The sequence below is a fragment of the Lepidochelys olivacea genome (assembly GCF_965140295.1).
Source record: "Lepidochelys olivacea isolate rLepOli2 genome assembly, chromosome: 13".
NCBI lineage: Eukaryota > Metazoa > Chordata > Testudines > Cheloniidae > Lepidochelys > Lepidochelys olivacea.
This window is the reverse complement of record NC_140423.1, coordinates 30,548,516-30,555,952: the sequence shown is the minus strand read 5'-3', so window position 1 is coordinate 30,555,952 and position 7,437 is coordinate 30,548,516.

Below are 7,437 nucleotides of genomic sequence, written 5' to 3'. Positions count from 1 at the left end.
TAGGACCCCTCCTAGGTGACAGTGATGATGGTATCCACAGCAGCAACGGCTGGGGCTGGGGTCTCTCGCTCTTCCCCTCAATCAAAGGGTCCGATGGAGGGAACTGGACGGGATCACTGAGCAGAGAACCTCGGACAGCGCCCACCGCTCCTCGAAGGCATCAAGGGAGTGGGTGGACGCCGCCCAGAGGAATTCCGCCCGGATACGTGAATGTACTGAAGCTCGGAAAACGGCCCTACAATCGCAGGACGCTTCATTAGCCAACCTCCCCTCTCTGGTTTTATAAATGGCTGTTTTAGCTAGGGCTAGGAGGAGGTTAACCAGGGGATCTTGCGATTTTGTGGGGCCACGGATGGGGAGTGTGTAGATAAAAAGGTGAGGGGAAAAGTGTAGCCAAAAGCGTAATAAAATATTCGTGAGGAGCCGGAAAAGGGGCTGCAGCCTGGCACACTCTAAATATACGTGCGCCAGGGTTTCCCTCATATTGCAAAAAGGGCAAGTATCTGGGATGGGGGTGAACTGTGTCAAAAACACGCCCATGCTCACAGCTCCGTGAAGGAGCCACCAACTAGTGTCCCCGATGGGCCTCGGGACAAAGGTGGAATACAGGCTGGCCCACCGGGGCTGCTCACCCTCCAAAGGCGGCAGGAGGTCCCGCCACTTTGTATCGGGGCAGGACACTAGGGTGTGGGCGTGAAGGGCATGAAGCGTGAGTGTGTATAGATATTTCTGTGGCGCGATTTGGAAGCTGGCTGGCTGCAGTTCATGCACCCGGCTCGCAGTGAAAGGGTGAGGGGTTTGTTGGGATCTATGGGGTAGGGGCCCAATTGAAAGGTCCGGCAGGCCTGGGGTAGAGGGTGGGCGGGGTGCGCCCTTGCACAGGGCTCGGTTGAGATAAGCCTGAGCAGCGGGCGTCAAGGCAGCCTTCACCTCCTGAAGTACGCGCCGGGGGTACGAGGTCTGGAGAGCCCCATGCGCTGAGTGAGCATCAGGGGATCCAGCCAGTCTCCCCAGTCGTAGTCCAGGAGGTCTCCGACTCTTGTGACTTCACCAGGACCAAACTCTGGCGCACCGAGTGGGACTCCGCCACCTGCACACGGAGCTGGGGGTTGTGTAGCAGGGGCTCCGCGAGGAGATCTGCTCCCACGGTGGCCGCCACGGACCTGGCCGTTGAAAACAGTTTCCAGGTCCGGAGGAGGTCCTGGTAGAAGACCGGCAGCCCAGAGAGGTCTCGCGGAAAACCTCTCGGACAAAGATAAAAGAGCTGCCGGTCGTATCGGAGCCCTTGGAAGCGGCGCAGGAAGGCGTGTGCCAATATGCTCCACGCCGAACTACCTGCACCATAAAGGAGCCTCTGCAGGGCCTGACACTTCAGGCCCTGCCCTCCTTCCTTCAGGTGTAGATGAAGAACCCCAACAGGGGCAGATGAAGAACCCCAACAGGGGCCCAGTGCATTCCTGACCAAAAGAACTCTAGAATCGATGTCTGGAGGTTGGTCAGGAAACCCGGGGCCGGGACCAGGGTGTTGAGCCGGTACCAGAGCATGGACAGGACTAGTTGGTTAAGCATCAGTGCTCTCCCTCGGAGGGAGAGACATCGGAGCAGCCTTGTCCATTTCTGGAGCCGCTCTATCACCCCGTCTTCTAAATTTTGCCAGTTCTCCGACGGAGAAGGGTGCGTGGCAGAAAGGTAAACGCCTAGGTAGAGCAGTGGACCCGCGCTCCACCAGATGGTCTGAAGCGTGGATGGGAGGGAGCTCACCTGCCGCCAGTCCCCCACCGCCAAGCCAGAGCTCTTGACCCAGTTGACTCAGGCGGATGAGGCTGCCGAATAGATGTCATCAGACGTACGCCGACAGGACCAGCCGCAGCTCTGGCTCCTGCAGCACCAACCCCGTCAACCTCCTGCGGAGGAGACAGAGGAAGGGCTCGATCACCAGAGCGTACAGCTGGCCCGAGAGGCGGCACCCCTGCCGTACTCCTCGCCTGAAGCTGACCGGTTCGGTCAGGGTCCAGTGGAGCCTAACCAGACACTCCGCGGAAGTGGAGAAAACTCACAAACTGAGGTCCGAATCTAAATGCCTGCAGAGTGCCTAGGAGGTATCCATGGTCCACTCTATCGAATGCCTTCTCCTGATCAAGAGCCAGGAGGGCAAACGACAGACCGTCTCTACGCCCGAGTTCCAAAAGATCTCGGACTAGAAATAGGTTGTCAAAAATGCTGCGACCCGGGACAGTATAGATCTGGTCTGGGTGGATCACGTCCGCCATTACGGACCCTAGCCACAGCGAGATTGCTTTTGCTACGATTTTGTAGTCCGTGCTAAGGAGCGAGACGGGATGCCAGTTTTGTAAATCGCGGAGGTCCCCCTTCTTCAGCAACAAGGCGAGCACTGCTCGCCTGCACGAAAGAGGGAGGACCCCGCCCTGCAAAGACTCAGCCCAGACAGTGGCTAGGTCTGGGCCAAGGACATCCTAGAATGCGCAGTAGAACTCCACGGTCAGCCCGTCCATGCCCGGAGATTTATTGGTGGGCATGCAACGGAGGGCTTCCAAGAACTCGGCTAGGGTGAGAGGCAGCTCTAGTCGGTCTCGGTCGCCCACGCTGATCGTGGGGAGTTCCTCCCAGAGCACCCTGCAAGCGCCAGGATCGGTCGGATCTGGGGAGAAAAGGCTTGTGTAGAAGTCACGGGCCCTCCCACACATCTCCTCCGGATCCGTGAGGGGGGCGCCGTCTTCTGCTAGAAGGCAGGTGACGTGTTTCTTGGCCCCCCTCGTTTTCTCCAGGGCGTAGAAGAAACGGGAGCCGCGGTCCATCTCCCGAAGGAGGCGGATGCAGGATCGAACAAAGGCACCTCGGGCCTGATGGTCCTCGAGGGCCCGGAGCTCCTCCCGCTTCTCCCGGCACGCTCCGCAGAGGAACGGGTCCTCGGGGTTGGCGGCCAGGCGCCTCTCCATCCCTAAGACCTCCCGTTCCAACTGCTCTATCACCGCAGTTCTCCGTCGGCTGGTGCCCCGGGTGTAGTCACGGCAGAAGAGCTTGGCGCGCACCTTCCCGAGATCCCACCATCGTCGTGCCGAGGGAAAGGCACGCCGCTGCTCTCGCCAGGCCAGCCAAAACTCCCGGAAGGACGTCACGAAGCTCTCGTCCTCCAGCAGGCTGTTGTTAAAGTGCCAATAGGCCGGCCCCGGCCTCTCTGCAAGGAGAGAGGCCGTTATGGTGGCTAGATGATGGTTGGAAAATGGGGCCGGCCGAATGTTGGAGGAGTGGGCCTGTGAAAGATGGAAACGGGATAAATAAATGCGGTCCAACCGAGAGCGGTGTGACCAATGGGCCTCCACCCGGACAGGGGTGAATGTGGAAGTGTCATCTGGGTGGTGGTCACGCCAGACGTCTACTAGGGAGTGATGTTCGACTATTTCTCGGAGAATGTTCGCAGCGGCCGGGCTCAGCTCGGCCCCTGAGCGGTCCTGTTCCTCGAGGGTGGTGTTAAAGTCACCTCCCAGGACTAAGCACTCGTGAGAATCTAGGGTGCTGAGGAAGTTGGACACCCGCTGATAGAATTGCGGCCGCTTCGGGCTCGTTGCCGGGCCATAGATGTTGACGAGGTTGACCATGAGCCCCTCCATACAGACTCAGAAATGCAGCAGGTGGCCCGGCACGGCCTCAGTGACCCCTAGCACCTCGGGCCATAGGTTGGGAGAGAACAGGGTCGCCACTCCAGCTTGTCGAATCATGAAGTGGCTGAAGTAGACCCCGTCCCTCCACTCCAGCCGCCAGCTGTCCTCGGCGGTCGGATCCATATGGGTCTCCTGCAGGAAAACCACAGAGTACCCCCCTTCTGAAAGGTAACAGAGCACCTGGGACCTGCGGAGAGCCATCCTACAGCCCCTGGTGTTCAAAGTTGCAATAATGAGGGGCGTTATGCGGAGGGCTGGAGGGGTGGGGGTTCCTTGTTGGCGGGGGTGTTCGCAGCCCCCGGCGGGTCGCGCAACAATCCGTGACCCATCCTGTAAGTGAGTAAATCGTCACGGAAGCTGCGGGCCCGCCCGTAGGCCACGGCACCGTGCTTTCCTTTCCCTTTACCCTCTTTTATAAGGGCCCTTGTGGCCTGGAGGATGTGATCAAAGTCCCCCCATAGCTGGAGAGCTAGCTGTACCCTGCTGCGGGAGCCACGGATGTCTTCTAAAAACTGTCGCAACGCTTTTCACAGCTCATGGGGGGGTGGGATTGCGATTTCCGGGTTATTCCCTGGTGGGGCTCTTGGTGCAGCGTCGTGGTCCACTGAGGCGGGCAGGCAGGGTGCAGACCACCGATGGGGCATCTGACAGGCTAACGTTATTAGGTCCGTCTCAAGCCTTGGGGTAGAAGAGGATGGCGGAGCGAAAATTGCAGCTCCTAATGGGTCATGGCAGGAAAATGCAAAGGCTGCTCCTTGGGGGGGATCCGCAAAAAACAGGAAAGAAATAACCCCAGGGGCGGCAATAGCATTGCAGGAGGAGGTGGATTGGGCAGGGACAGGGGTGGGGGTGGGGGCAGAGGCGAGGCTCTGGGCTTTGGGAGGCAAGCAGCTGAGAGGTGGTGCCTCCCGAACAGATTCGAGGGTTAAGGGGGTGGGGAGGGGGCTCCCAGTGATGCTAGGCGCAGGCTCTGTGGTGGATTTGGCAGCCATGGCCTCAGGTGGTGGACCACCTTCTGCAGGGTGCTCGCCCGGGAAGGCGGTTAGGGGGAGGGAGCATGGGGAAAGGGGGACTGGGGTAAGGTTGCCCAGATCGAGGCCAGCCGGCAGTAGGTCATTCTCTCCCTGGGTGACCGGGGTCAAACCTAGGGCCTCGATCTCCTCATACATGGAGGAGAGGTCGTCTTCTGTCACCCTGGGGGGCTCCCCTCTGGTGCCCGCTACGACGGTCACTTTGGGGTTCGCGGGGGGTTTGGGTGATATTCGGGCAGAAGGGGCTTCCTCAGGGGTCTCGGAGGGGAGGGTCTCCCGTGGAGGGGAGAGTCTACCTTCCAGTGCTATTCTGTCTTCCCCTCCCGACACCGGCGGCTGGATCTCTCTCGTGGCCGTAGCGGAAGGCTCAGTGTCAGTGCCTCCCTTCCTGGTCTTCCGGGGGGCCTCCGCATCGGATGGGTGCAGCGGAGCTCGAGCCTTCCGCTTGCCTCGCTTCCCCTGGACTAGGGTCCAGCCCTCCATAGCATCGTCTGGGGGCTGGTTAGCAGGGGTCATGTCGGGGGGCAGAGGCGATGGTTCAGAGGCTTGGGGGGGTAACGGTGAGGCAACATGAGGGACGGGCCCTCTCCTATGCCCGGTAATATCTTTGCTGCACCCTACTCCATAGGCTCTGCTGGATTGTTAACAGCAAGGGTGGGACTCCCTTGCTCGTCTGGGCGTTGTAGGGGAGGTGTCTCTTGGGCCAGGACGGGAGCAGCGGTGGATCGAGCAGGAGGAGAGCTGGTTTCAGATGTTGGGTGGCCAGGGGCGCCGGCAATGACAGAGCCGATGTCCTGCCGGGTCTCGGGGGTCTCGGGTGCCCCTCCCCGCCGAGCCAAGGGGCAGTCTCTTCGGACATGCCCCGCTGATCGGCAGAGGTAGCACCGGGCTTCTCCCGTGGAGTAAAAGACCCGATAGCGGGCTCCCTGGTAGGGGACTCGGAAGGACCCCTTGAATGCCTCTCCGTCACCCACTGGTGGCGGCGGTAGAAGCTGCACTTGCCGGCGGAACAAAAGGATGTGACAGAGGGTGGGGTCCTTGCAGCCCAATGGGAGAGGGTTGACGACAGAAACGGGTTTCCCCAGGGTGGAGAGAGCGAGTAACAGGGCAGCATTGGGTAGAAAAGGAGGGACGGAGGTCAGGACTAAGCGGACACCCAGGTCTTCTAGTGGCTCCAGGGGGACAAACACTCCCCCCCCCATCGCCAGGCCCTTCTCCACCGCCTCCTGGGTGGCAGCCTCCGATGCTAAGAAAAAGACAACCTTCCCGTACATTTTGGAGGCTGCCACAATAGCCGTGGGTCCTACCACCCTCACCAACGCCTGCACGTATGTTTCCACGTGGGGCGAGGCGGGCACCAGGAGGCAATGGACGCCATACTTCCTGGTCGTGGTGGGAAAGGGGCCTCGGCCGCTATTGATGGTAGCGGAGGCGGTGGGTGGGCGAGATGACGAGGCGGCAGGTGCGGGGGGGGCTTCCACCGCCCAGGCATATGTCCTGGGGGCCATGGGAGGAACATTTGCAGAGCTGGTGGAGGGAACAGCGGGGAGGGATGCCATGGTCAATGATGAGGCCACAGCGGTGGGGGCAGCCTCTGCCATGGAGGGCTTGGTGGTTGTGGTGGGGCCCTTCCCCTTCTTCGCACCCTGGCCTTTCTGGCTAACCGGGGGGGGGTTTCCTAGAATCTGGGGGGGCGGTGGGCATAGCAGCGGTAATAGTCGCCCCAGTGCCTCCGGCTGCCGATGCCCCAGCGGTGGCGGTGGCAGGTGTTTTGGCAGCAGTGGTGGGGAGGGGGGCTTGGGGGTTGGGCAGGGGTGTAGGTGGGGGAGGGACAACTGAGGTTGTTAGAGGGGCCTCACCCCTCTCATTCCCTGCCATCGTGAGCAGGGAGAGACGGGGAGACACCAGAAGGAGGAGGGGGGAGGGGGAAGCAGATTAACCACTTCTCCCTGTTGGGCTGCAACAGGGGCAAATGGGTCGGACTGGACAGGGGAAGGAAACAGGAGTTGGGGTCAGGTAGTAGGGGCAAACTGTGGGGTGGGCAGTCCGGGGGCAGTGGGGGGGAACGTGGACCTGTGCGTGTTTATCCAAAGAGTCTCGTTTGGTCGGCTGTTGTGTCTGGTCCGGATGATGGAATTCAAAGCAAGCAGTTGAGGCTAGAGGCAGATGGCAGGTTGCCAGCAGGGACGGATGGCGGGGGGGGGCCGTGACGGTTGTGGTAGTGTTGGGGGGGCACCGATGGATCGGGGGCAGCTTCGTGCCACACCCCCTGTGTCCCTACAAACACAATTAAGACGCAGTCAAACTCCCCCAACACGAGAATACAGTTCAAAAGTTACTCAGTCTTACGGCCCCCTCCACGATGATTTGTAGCTTCCCCGGGCGATGTCTCTGTCAGCTGTCTTCTCTCCCGGTCTTTGTGGAGCAATCCAAAAATGCCAAGCAAAGATAAGAAGACAATTAATCGAGGGTCCACAAACAAACAGCGAAACGGTCGGGTCTGGGGGCGTCCATTCCCCTCCTCTGGGGAAGCAGGTCGGCAGTCCTCCCCCCCTTCTCTGGGGGTTGCAGCTGAAGCAATAGCAGCATCCGAGGGCAGGCATGGGGGGGGCCTGGCAGGCAAGCTGGCAGCCGACCAGCACTCGAACGGCAGCAAAGAAAAAAAAACAGCAAAAAAAAAAATGAAGAAAAAGTGTCTGGCCCAGTTGAGGGGGGAACTAAAGCAG